The 13,581-nt window shown below is 48.1% G+C and overlaps 1 long non-coding RNA gene across 1 annotated transcript; it reads right to left on the bottom strand.

The window, feature by feature from the left end:
- Nucleotides 1-267: 267 nt before the first annotated feature.
- LOC140388103 (uncharacterized) lies at nucleotides 268-4,061 on the bottom strand. Its single transcript, XR_011934089.1, has 3 exons — nucleotides 3,824-4,061; nucleotides 2,939-2,990; nucleotides 268-2,476 (listed from the first exon to the last, which is right to left on the bottom strand). It is a non-coding gene; the product is annotated as an uncharacterized lncRNA (long non-coding RNA).
- Between the last annotated feature and the right edge of the window lie 9,520 nt (nucleotides 4,062-13,581).

The raw sequence follows: 13,581 nt of genomic DNA, 5'->3' as shown, positions 1-13,581 counted from the left end.
TTTGCTCGTCACATGTGATGCAGCCCCGTACGGTATTGGGGCCGTCCTGTCCCACAAGATGGAGAACGGGGCCGAGCGACCGATAGCTTTCGCCTCCCGCACATTGACTGCAGCGGAGAAAAAGTACGCGCAGATCGAGGCGGGCCTGGCAGTGGTTTTTGCGGTGAAACGCTTCCACCAGTACGTGTATGGCCGCCATTTCACTATTGTGACTGATCATAAGCCTCTGCTGGGACTTTTCAGAGAGGATAAGCCAATACCGCCCATTGCTTCCGCACGGATCCAGCGCTGGGCTTTGTTGCTTGCTGCATACGAGTATTCTCTGGAGCACAAACCAGGAACGCAGATAGCAAATGCCGATGCACTAAGCCGACCGATGCATTTATCGACCGGTCCCATGTCGACCCCCACGACCGGTGAGGTGGTTGCAACCCTAAATTTTATGTACGCCTTGCCTGTCATGGCATCACAGATCCATGAGTGGACCCAGGCGGAGCCAGTCCTGTCAAAGGTTCAGCACATAGTCCTGTATGGTGGGCAGCATAGACAGCTCCCAGGCGAGTTGCGGGCATTTTCCTCCAAGCTGTCAGAATTCAGCGTGGAAGACAGCATCCTCTTGTGGGGGACGCGTGTGATTGTCCCGGAAAAAGGCCAGAAGCTGATACTAAGAGACTTGCACAATGGGCATCCGGGTGTGACCAAAGTGAAAATGTTGGCCCGGAGTTATGTCTGGTGGCCAGGCCTCGACACCGACATTGAGAAGGTGGCCCAAAACTGCTCCATTTGCCAGGAGCATCAGAAGCTTCCGCCGGCCGCGCCCCCACATCACTGGGAATGGCCAGGGCGGCCTTGGGCACGCTTGCATGCAGATTTCGCATGCCCTTTTCAAGGATCCATGTTCCTTCTATTAATCGACGCCCAGTCCAAATGGCTAGAGGTGCATAAGATGCAGGGGACAACGTCCTGCGCGACAATTGAAAAGATGCGTTTGTCCTTTAGTACGCATGGCCTCCCCGAGGTGCTGGTCACAGATAACGGCACTCCATTCACGAGTGAGGAGTTTGCGAGGTTCATAAAGATGAACGGCATACGCCATATCCGCACTGCCCCTTACCACCCGGCTTCAAATGGGGTGGCAGAGCGCGCAGTGCAGACATTCAAAAGAGGCCTAAAGAAGCAGTCTTCCGGATCAATGGATACGAGACTGGCTCGCTTTTTGTTTACGTATAGGACCACCCCCATGCGGTGACTGGGGTAGCTCCCGCAGAACTCCTAATGGGCCGGAGTCTTCGCACCCGCCTTAGTATGGTTTTCCCGGACATTGGCACAAAAGTACGCCGCACACAAGAACGGCAAGGACAGGGATTTTCTCGGCATCGGCCGATTCGGCAGTTTGCGCCCGGTGACCCAGTGGTCGTTCAGAATTTTGCTGGTGGTGCCCAGTGGGTTCCTGGCGTAATCTTTCACCAAACGGGCCCTATATCTTACCAGGTGCAAGCCCAGGGTCGTCTCCAGCGCAAACATGTAGACCACATTCTGTCCAGAAGACTATCCCCTCCAAAGATTCCCCGCCCCCGGAGCTCATTTCTACAGCCGCAGAGACCAGAGACAAGGGAAGGTAGTCCTCACAATCTTCCACTGGTGCCTCACTCAAAGCCTGCACAGGTCGTTACAGAACCGAATGGAGATATAGACGCTGACATGACGGAGGCAGCAGACTCTGACTCCGAGATGGAGACACAGGACGCATCAGAGGGGGAATCCTCGGGTCCACGGGCCGTGGATGTACAACCGTTACGCCATTCATCACGGAAGCGCCGGTTTCCATCTCGTTACACGCCGCCTGATCCAGCGCCGTGTGCAAATGGTGTCCGGCCTGCGGCAAAACGAGTCCAACGCCCTCCTTCGCCAGGGTCTTCGGTGGATTCCTTGGACTTTGGGGGGGAGGTATGTTATAACCTGCCTGCTTACCATTGGCTGGGGACTAATGACAATCCCACAATCCTGTTGGAGTATAAGCTTCCCCAATGAGGGGGGCGGAGAAACCATTTGTAAACTCCAAGTATAAATAAAGCTGGCCAGTTTGGAACCAGCAGGAAGGAGTGTGCAGCAAGGGACGTTGCTGCTGCTGTTATATATATATATATGTTATTGTAAATAAATGTTATTACTTTGTATCCTTAAAACTCGTGCTGGATTCTTCATGGCCCTCACAAAACTTACTGAGGCCTGGCCACCCAGATGGGCCCCTTCACCATTACTTGTGTAGATTGGAAAAGCCTGCATCTCCTCCCCGCACTCTACTCTGTCTTTGCTAGCCCTTCCCCCCTTTGCTAAATCTTGTAGGGTTTTCACGAGGGTTGCTTACCCCTCCACTAGATTTTAAATCATGTTGGCTATTGTTGCACTTCTGAAAGTCACTTAGAAATTCTCATAGCCTCGAAGCTACTGCAAATCTTGTTCCATTGGCAGTTACCTAAAAAGTAAAACACAAAAAATCCATTCGGACAAGTCAATATTAAAATTCACAATTCCTATTAAAAGAAAACCTCTTCAGTTGTCAATTCAAAATAAAAATTCTTAATGCCTGTAAAAAAAACACCTTCAGCTGTTAACAGGCAAGGGTTAATTATCTGCTGTATGAAGCGAGGTGGGGTATAAGCCTTCAACTGGACGTCATTAGTCACCACCCTCCTTTGTTTGACTTAAGCAGAAACACGAGGAGGGATTTTTAGCAGCCTCTAATCTGCACCCATTTTTGGTCCCTCAAACTTTGTTTCCTTTCTTCCGACCAATATCAATTGCGTCAAGAATAATTATTTTTCAACCTGACCCAGAGTTTTAACACAAAATCAATCCAATACAGGATCAGACATAATCAATTCAGATATCGCAAACTCCAAGCAATCTTGTTAAATTAAAATGGCCTCATTCTTACCTGTGTGAATTTATATCCGGATTAAAAGTCCCACATGTGGTTCAGAATAATCCTGGAATCAGAAAATATGACTTCAGGTTTCTGTCAACTGTTTGGACTTGAAGCACTTAAATGATTAAACATTAAAAAAAAACGAAACTTCAGGGTCATTCCTCAAAAAGATAACTCTAAATAATAACATGACTCCACAAATCTCCTCCAAACAAACAAAACATGATACTGCTGCTCGTAAAATTCACAGCAGCCGTTGTCTTTGTTATGCTGCAAGCTAGCACTCTTTAAACCTTTGTTCCGTCACAGGGGTGATGCATGCTTAGAATTTCTACTTTTAACTTGCGTTATTGAATTCCCATACATCCACAATTTAATCTTGTATCAAGTAATTTGCACACATGTTTCGGGGCAATTTAAAAACCAATCAATAGCATGCTAAAACAGATATCGCAAACTCCAAGCAATCTTGTTAAATTAAAATGGCCTCATTCTTACTTTTGTGCTCCAATATATCTTTGTCATTTCTTTGTACTTCCCCTTTTATCCACAGCTGCTCGAAGCAGTGGGGTTTCAAATCCTGTTACACATACAACCTCAGAATAATGACACCAGCTTTGTCTGACTGGTCACTTGCTCTGAGCCCCTCTGGGGTTCCCTGTTTTGGCCTCCATCGAATGTCGTGGGGCCGTACCCTTTCCAATCTTTTTAACGCATGGCGGTTTATCCTGCTCTGCTCATCGGCGTGGCACAAACGTCCGTCTTTGCCCACCCAACATTAGCACGTTCTCAGTGTTGTGTGTGTCCACCGCTACCTACTCGCAACTTTCGCACAACTTATGGATCCGACCGCCTGATCCGTAACTCCTCGGTGGTAAATTGAAATGTACTCACCCGTATTTAGGAGGCGGATCATTCTGCCAGAATCCAGTGTACACCCGTGCTCGCAGTGCGCCAAATAATGTAGGAGCGGTTTCAAGGCCTGTGTATTGAGTTCTTCCACGTGGGGTTATTCCCTGTGGCTCAACTCAGTACAGAGAGAAACAAAAATACCACAACCTGGACAAGATGGCTATTTAATCAAGCTTGTTACGTGTACACGGAGAACAGACTGGATATCAGCCAAGACCTGTTCTACCGAACAAAGAGCCGAGCACAATAATCATACAACGTTCAAAAGCCCACCCCAGTTGAATGTGATCCAATCCCTGAAGCTGCTTCTTTTAAACTTATCCAATAGAATTGCAAGCAGTGTTTAAACTTCACCCAATAGAATCGCAAGCAGCACATGATTGATCATCATCCTGAAAGCTGCTTACAATCCCAGCAGCTTGCTGACTGTTTGTGAGAAACAGAACAACAGAAAGACCAGGGGCGAGATTCTCCACTCCCACGCCGGTTGGGAGAATCGCCTGGGCCGCCAAAATTTCCCGGGACGCCGGTCCCACGCCCTCCCGCAATTCTTCCAAGCGGCGGGAACGGTCCGGTCGAGTTTCGCGGGCCGCAGGCCGGAGAATCGCTGGAGACACCCAAAATGGCGATTCTCCGGCACCCCCGCTATTCTCAGGCCCGGATGGGCCGAGCGGCCAGGCCAATACGGCGGGTTCCCCCCGGTGCCATCCACACCTGGTCGCTGCCGTCGGGAACAGCGCGCGAATGCTGGGGGGGGGGCGGCCTGCGGGGGGTGAGGGGGGATCCTGCACCGGGGGGTACCTCAAATGTGGGGTGGCCCACGATCGGTACCCACCGATCATCGGGCCGTCCTCTCTGAAGGAGGACCTCCTTCTTCTGCGGCCCTGCAAGATCCGTCCGCCACCTTCTTGCGTGGCGGACTTAGAGAGGAAGGCAACCACGCATGCGCGGATGACGCCAGTTATGCGGCGCCGGCCGCGTCATCTATGCGGCGCCACCTTTACGCGGGCAACAAGGCCTGGCGCGTGTAGATGACACGACCTCGATCCTAGCCCATTGTCAGGGCCTGAATCGGTCAGGAACGGAGGTTCACGACGGCGTTCACGACGGCGCGGCCACTTCGGCGTGGGAGTGGAGAATCCCGCCCCCAATGTCAGAAGTAATGTCCTTTTGGTCAAGTGAGCTATCCTAAATCCCATTTGAGTACTTATTAATGCTATGTCCTAAAAATACATGTTTAATGGTTAATAATGATTACTAGGTCCTATAATTCATCTCAATCCTTAATAAAACAAATTATGTAAAAATACTCATGCTAATAATTCAGTTTTAAGAGATAACATCGCTGAACACCCGAGGGGTGTCTCAGTCGTGGCCAGGCCCACGATCGGGGGCCACCAATCGTCAGGCCATCGTGATCTGGGGGGACCTACCTTACTCCGCGCGGGCCCACTGTGTGGATCTGCCATGTCGGCGGCGCCCGCGCCGAAGTGGGCCGCCGCGTGCATGCGCGGACTGGACAGCAGGGCCCCGCCTGCAGCCAGGTCTGTAGAACACATGCCAGGGACCTGCTAGCCCCTGGAAAATGGAGAATCACCCCGGAACTTCGAGGAAAAAGTCCGGAGTGATTCTTGCCCGTTTTCCGGCGGGTGTTGGGACTTCATCATAGAATTTACAGTGCAGAAGGAGGCTATTCGGCCCATCGAGTCTGCTCCGGCTCTTGGAAAGAGCACCCTACCCAAGGTCAACACCTCCACCCTATCCCCTTAACCCAGTAACCCCACCCAACACTAAGGGCAATTTTGGACACTAAGGGGCAATTTAGCATGGCCAATCCACCTAACCCGCACATCTTTGGACTGTGGGAGGAAACCGGAGCACGCGGAGGAAACCCACGCAGACATGGGGAGAACGTACAGACTCCGCACAGACAGTGACCCAAGCCGGAATCGAACCTGGGACCCTGGAGCTGTGAAGCAATTGTGCTATCCACAATGCTACCGTGCTTAGTCGCCAAAAGGGAGAATCCTGCCCAAGGTCTTTCTTTAGATTCTTAAAGAGAGAAGTCTCAGGAGAATGCTGTCATCTCTGTGCCTTCCTCAGTCTTTTTATCAGAGGTGAAACTTTCACAGGCTGGCTAGAGGGACTGCTTGCAGCCTTTTAATTAGAAGTTAAACTTTCACATGCTGGCCTTGATAAAGAGCCTTAAAAACCAGGCAAAAGATGATAAAGAGTGTCTAAAACTGTGTCTTCTCAATCTCCTGGACCAAACGAAAACTACTCAAAATAGAGTTCACCACCTTTGCCAGAATTCTCTGGAACTCCCCACACCATCAGGATCAAGGGTCAGACAAGATCCAGGATTGAAAATCAGTGGATTGGCTGCCAACCAAGTCCATCACAATGTGCCATTACTGGACCATGCCAAATAACACATTGCCCCAGGCGTCTTCTTGAGCCAGATCACATAGCACATTACACCAGACTAGTCTAAACATGACCTTATGCTGAGGTGCCCCTGTTTAACAATAAAGGCTGCAGTGTTGTGGAAGCCAGCATAACAGGCCATAAAGGAACTATGCAAGGAAAGCAAGGTTTAAACATGGGGATCCTTACAGTGGCATTTCTGCCTGGTTTCCACATAACGAGTTTGCATTGAACTTGTGATGACCTCTTCTCTTTCATCTGCTAAATGTACAAGTTTAGCTTCCTTCAGACATGGTTGCCTGTTAGTGATGCTGTCAATGCCACATGACCTCCGAGAGAAATAACGCTAGAACTATTGAAAAAAGATGAAATGGCTCTCAGTTTAAACTGTGCACTAGGGCTTGATCAGAAATATACTGCTAAAATGTAATTGAAGCCAATGCGATGGAAACTCTACAAGGGAGTCACTGTAGTTCAAGCAGGACAGCACTCTGCCTCTGAGCCAGTAAGGCTCTGGGTTCAAATCCCCCCCCCCCCGCCCCCCAAGACTTGTTGGCCATGGAAGAACCTAATGTGTGTGGTGCCTGTCCCCAGCCCAAATAAAGGTTAGAGGCAGGAAGGGGCAAGTTAACTGTAAAACCATCCACCAAATCCAAAAACAATGGCTGATGTGAAGGGTGATCAGAATGCATTGTAGCAACCACATGTAACATGGGGAGAAAAGCAACAGCGAGAGAGCTGTGGGAAATCTACTGCAACATAATTAATTTTACAATGGGGGGGGGGAGGGGAGCTGGGTTCAGTTCTTGCTTTCTGTAATATCACTGCAGTTTAATTTCTATACTATTCTATTGCATGGAATGATGACATTTTGATTGTAAAAAGACGATTAAAAATTTGCATTTTACTGTAGAAAAGATTTTAAATAATTTTGCGTAAATAAAAATTTACAAGTACCACTCTACCAAATGAAACAAAAAAGAAGCAGTGGCATGGATTGGCAGCGCTGTTTAAAAATCGCCAGCTATTATCTGTCCTTGTAATCCAAAACTGCACAGATGCATAATGTAGCACTTTGTGTTTCTGTCCTGTGAGGGAGGGACATGGTTCGTTGGCTTTACTCCTGTTACTTTGCTTCATTTCCCAGCCTCTGGCAAAATATTGGAGCTAACCTGTTACAAGTAAAAAGTGACTCTCCTTTTGGTAAGTGTTTATGTGATTTACAATCCAATGCTCTTCGCCGTTAAAGGCCATATTGTTGATCAACTTCTGAATCGGAGCTGGAAAAAAAAAGTTGAGTGAGAAAAAGACAGCCCAGAGTTCCTTTGATCATCCAGCCAGGTGAAACATGTATAGAGTATAATCAAGTTCACAGGGACAATTCGATGAATGGAGCATTTGCTGAGGGCCTTGATTTATTCTCAATGCACGCTTAATGGTAGCAACTAGATAAAAGGACCATTTTCACCATGGTAAAAATTAAGAGAGTTCCACAGAAATGAGGACTGACGATAGATGAAGCGATAAGGCGTACGCCACTTTATATTGTCAGATATGCCACCTCAGTGCGCTAGAGTTGATATAATGCCCTCGCAGGCAAGTTATCAAATGTACGCAGGGAGCTGCTGATGACGCAGGGCTGATCCAGCCAAGCAGTAATTGATAAAAAATTAATCTTTCTTCTCAGAATGAAAGGCTTTCTGAATGGAAGAATAATGTGCGGAGCTGCCTCCAAGGGAGAGCACTGATGCATTCACTTGCAGGAAAGCAAAGCACTTGAGGCAGATTTCAAAGAGCAACGAGCATAAAGAGAAATGATTTAAGGTGGGGCAGAGACTTTAAACATTCATAGACAAAAGAGATGAAACAGATCAAGCAAAATACATTAAGAGCGATGAAACCAAATGCAGCCAAAATAAAAATTAGAAGTATGATTTAACTTGTCAAATTTTTTTAACATTTTGGTCAATTCTCCCACATTGTTGCACGGGGAGGGTGAAGACCCAAAGTAGTCTTCAGCCAAAGTGGATTTGGGGGGGCAGGGGACAATTGGGCCAGGACATGCACATGTAATTCATTCCCCCATTTTAAAATCATGTCTTCTGTCCTCATTTTTATTTAATACTTTTAAGTTGTATTATTTATAGATGGGCAACAAACATTCCAGCAATTTGCAAAACAGAGTTACTTTGCGAAGAAGCTGAGAGAAGCAAACTGAAGTTCTGCAGCCCCACAGTTGACCCAGGGTGGAACCACATTGTGACAATGGCAAATTACTGCAGATGCTGGAATCTGAAACAAAATCAGAAAATGCTGGAAAATCTCAGCAGGTCTGACAGCATCTGTGGTGAGAGAAACGGAGCTAACGTTTCGAGTCTGGATGACCCTTTGTCGGAGCTTTGACAAAGAGTCATCCAGACTCGAGACGTTGGCTCCGTTCTCTTGCCACAGATGCTGTCAGACCTGCTGAGGCTGTCGAGCATTTTCTGAGTTTGTTGTAATTATATAGTGCCAGGTGTACGGGGTGTGGATATAGCAATTTAGGTGGCAGAAAGACATTTTGCTGTAAGGTAAAGTACAGTGATTCTTAAACATCATTGGTTCAATTTTCTTTGATTTTGCTGTCAGCATCCAACAGAACTTTACCAGAATTGTCAAATACGTAAGACACATTAGATGGATCCGGATTTGTCTCCAGTGTCAACCATTTTAATTTGTTTTGGTGTCTAATGGATAGATAGAGCTTCTCTCCTGCATTTGACACTTAATCTTGGACTACAAGAGTAGATGAAATATGGAGTAAAACTGCATTAATGTTTCAGTAACAGGCAGTTTCTTAATATTAATATTAATCATCTTTATTGTCGCAAGTAGGCTTACATTAACACTGCAGTGAAGTTATTGTGAAAAGCTCCTAATCACCACATTCTGGCGCCTGTGCAGGGACACAGAGGGAGAATTCAGAATGTCCAAATTACCGAACAACGCGTCTTTCGGGACTTGTCAGAGGAAACCGGAGCACTCGGAGGAAATTAACGCAGACACAGTGAGAATGTGCAGACTCCGCACCGACAGTGACCCAAACCGGGAATCAAACCTGGGACCCTGAAGCTGTAAAGCAACAGTGCTACTCACTGTGCTACCGTGCTGTCATAGCTAAGGACCTAACTTATAAAATTGTGCTCTCATGCTGCACATTGTACAAATATTTAATTGTTTACAGTCCACATTCGTCCCAATAACTTGAAACTTATGGAACCTTGCGACATTTATGAATCTTAATTATTATGAACCTCAGATTTTCAGTAAAGGTCGGAATTTACTATGGATATCCATCTCACCTATAGAAGGTGAAAGCAAGCAACACAACCTTCTCCACTGCTGTGTTTCTTCAAGAAGAAAAAATGATGGGTTAACTGCAAACTGAGTACTGGAGCCTCGAGCGTGAAATGTAACCAAACAGAAGGGATGAATATGAGGATGTCATACAATAAGATTTCTTTCCACTTCTAAAGTGCATCCGGTTGGTCAATTTTATATTTGTAATGCTATCTATTTTCACAACCTATTGACAACGTCACTCATTCATCTCTTTGTATAAAACATCTGGGAATTCACCGCATTCCAACAAATGACTAAACAATCTTAAACATAGAACAGACAGTGCAGAAGGAGGCCATTCGGCCCATCGAGTCTGCACCGACCCACTTAAGCCCTCACTTCCACACTATCCCCGTAACCCAACAACCCCTCCTAACCTTTTTTTTTTGGTCATTAAGGGCAATTTATCATGGCCAATCCACCTAACCTGCACGTCTTTGGACTATGGGAGGAAACCGGAGCACCCGGAGGAAACCCACGCAGACACGGGGAGCATGTGCATACTCCGCACAGACAGTGACCCAGTGGGGAATCGATCCTGGGACCCTGGCGCTGTGAAGCCACAGTGCTATCCACTTGTGCTACCGTGCTGCCCCTGGCAACAAAAAGAGAAAGATGCTGGCCGTTATTCTCCAGCTGTTGGGAATCTCTGTTCCCACTGGCAGCGCACCCCCGCCCTTGGGTTTCCCGGTGGCGTTGGGTGGCTTCAATGGGAAATCCCATTGACAAGTGGCAAGATTGGAAGAATCATGCCGCCAGTGAATGGCACACCACCGAGAAACATGCCGCTGGGGGAACGAGTGGGGGATGACCCCCACCCCCCCCCACCCCCCCCCCCTGGCCCCCCCACCCCCGCCACCCACGCCACCCCACCCCTGCCCCCCCCCCCCCCCCCTCTCAGCTGTCCACTCAAATCCAGAAACGATCTCTGGTGAACACCACACTGTATTACCGACAGCAGCCACTGTTCCTGGTGGCGCTGTCGGTAATGTAGAGCCACCAGCCTCTGATTAACCAGTAGCTCTCAGGGATGTGATTTCCACTTTACTGGGGATTTAATTTTGCGATTATCCAATTAAGTTCCTGATCTTACTTAAATAGTGTCAGACAGCCCTTGGAGAGGTGACGTAGGTTTCCCACAGGTGGGTTGAACCACCTCTCCTAAATTCCACCCATTGCCTTCAATGGAAGGAATCAAAAGTTTTATATTTGAAAAATGCTGCAATTGAAAGTGAACATCGGTGCATCTGTGACTGCAGGTATGGATGATGCCAAGCTGGCAATATAGAATTATAATCAACAACAAAAAATTAAGCTTGTTTAGGATTAAAGTTTCTGATATTATTACCTGAAATATTATAATTAAAATCTTACAGCACATTCTGCCCATCGTAACTCTGCCAACTCTGGTAGGAAGAACATAGAGAGACAATATAAAATAAGGGGCAAAATTCTTTTTTATTTTAACAAACATTTTAGTGAGGTATTTTTGGTATTGCAACAACAACAAAATAAACAATGTACATGAAACTATAAACATAGTGCAAAAGCCGTCTCCCTTCCTTACAGGTCCCACTTTTATTAACCCCCTACGCTAAGCTAAACTAACCCACACCCCCTCCCTCCCCACCTTCTGCTAATGATTAATTTCCCGCAAAGAAGTCGACGAACGGTTGCCACTCCGGGTGAACCCTAACAGTGACCTTCTCAAGGCGAACTTGATTTTCTCCAAACAGAGAAGGCTAGCCATGTCTGATAGCCAGGTCTCCGACTTCGGGGGCTTTGAGTCCCTCGAGGCTAATAGTATCCGTTTCCGGGCTACCAGGGAAGCAAAGGCCAGAACGTCTGCCTCTTTCTCCTCCTGGATTCCCGGGTCTTCCGACACCCCGAAAATCGTCACTTCTGGACTCAGCACCACCTTTGTTTTTAACACCGTGGACATCTGCAAACCCCTGCCAAAATCCACTAAGCTTCGGATATGCCCAGAACATGTGAACATGATTCGCTGGTCCTCCCACACATTTTGCACACCTGTCTTCCACTCCAAAGAATCTGCTCATCCGGGCCACAGTCATGTGAGGCCGATGAACGACCTTCAATTGTATCAGGCTGAGCCTGGCACATGTTGCGGACGCGTTGACTCTACTCAACGTGTCCGCCCATAGACCATCCTCTATCTCTCCTCCCAGTTCCTCCTCCCACTTGCGCTTCAGTGCCTCGGTCTGCATCTCCTCCGACCCCCTCCCCCACCACCCACTTCCTGATCATGGCTATATTCACTGCCCAGTAATAGTTACTAAAATATGGCAGCGCCAGCCCGCCCTCTCACCGACTCCGTTCAAGCATTACCTTCCTTACTCGCGGGGTCTTGCCCACCCAATCGAAGCCAGTGATCACTTTGTTGACCCGTTTAAAAAAGGACCGCGGAATAAAGATGGGGAGACACTGAAATAGAAACAGGAATCTCGGGAGGACCATCATCTTCACCGTCTGCACCCTCCCAGCCAGTGACAACGGAAGCGTGTCCCATCTCCGAAAATCGTCCTTCCTTTGGTCTACTAGTCGGGCCAGATTTAATTTATGCAGCAGGTCCCATTCCCGCGCCACTTGAATGCCTTGGTACCTAAAGCTTCCCCCTACTAATCTAAACGGCAGCTCCCCCAATCGCCTCCCCTGTTCCCTCGCCTGGACCGCAAACATCTCACTTTTCCTCATATTAAGCTTATACCCAGAAAACCGGCCAAATTCCCCTAGAATCCTCATGATTTCTCCCATCCCCTCTATTGGGTCCGATACATACAGAAGCAGGTTATCTGCATAGAGCGAGACTCTGTGCTCCACCCCCACCCCCCTCCGGACCAGCCTCTTCCAACCCCTTGAGGCTCTATAGCTAGCGCAAACAACAGTGGAGAGAGGGGGCATCCTTGTCTCGTCCCCCGGTGCAGTCTAAAATAGTCCAATGTTGTCCCATTCATCCGTACACAGGAGCCTGATACAGCAACCTGACCCAGTCAATAAAGCCCTCCCCAAATCCGAACTGTCCCAGTACCTCCCACAGATAATCCCATTCTACCCGATCAAAAGCCTTTTCTGCATCCATTGCGATCACTGCATCCATTGCAATCACTACCTCCACCTCCCTACCTTCCGGGGGCATCATGACCACGTTTACCAACCTTCTTACATTGGCCACCAACTGTCTACCCTTAACAAATCCCGTCTGGTCATCCCCAATAACATCCGGAACAGAATCCTCAATCCTGGAGGACAAACTTTTGGCCAGCAATTTGGCATCTACATTAGCAGGGATATCGGCCTTCAGGACCCACGCAGCTCCGAGTTCTTGTCCCGCTTCAGGATCAGCGAAATCGTGGTCTGTGACATCGTCGGGGCAGCACCCCTCTTTCCCTTGCCTCATTGAACATCCTCATCAACAGCGGCCCCAATATCCCAGAGAACCTTTTATAGAACTTCACTGGATACCCATCCGGCCCCGGAGCTTTACCCGACTGCATGGCCTTCAGACCCTCCACTATCTCTGCGATCCCGATCGGGGTCCCCAGCCCTTCTACCAGCTCCCCGTCCACCTTTGGGAAATTCAGCCCCTCCAAGAAGTGCCTCATCCCCTCCGGCTCCGTAGGGGGTTCCAACCTGTACAGCCTACTGTAGAAATCCCGAAACGCCTTATTTACCCCTGCTGAATCTCCAACCAGGTTCCCATCTCCATCATTTACTTTCCCTATCTCCCTGGCTGCCTCCCTCTTTCTAAGCTGCTGTGCAAGCATTCTGCTGGTCTTCTCTCCATGCTCATAGATCGAAGGAGGGTAAAAATATACAAGAGCAAGGAGGTTATGCTGAACTTGTATAAGACACTAGTTAGACCTCAGCTGAAGTATTGTGTACAGTTCTGGGAGTCATACTATAGGAAGGAT

Source organism: Scyliorhinus torazame, chromosome 13 (assembly GCF_047496885.1).
Source record: "Scyliorhinus torazame isolate Kashiwa2021f chromosome 13, sScyTor2.1, whole genome shotgun sequence".
Lineage (NCBI taxonomy): Eukaryota > Metazoa > Chordata > Chondrichthyes > Carcharhiniformes > Scyliorhinidae > Scyliorhinus > Scyliorhinus torazame.
The sequence above is the reverse complement of the archived record's forward strand: the minus strand, read 5'-3'. Positions and strand labels throughout refer to the sequence as shown.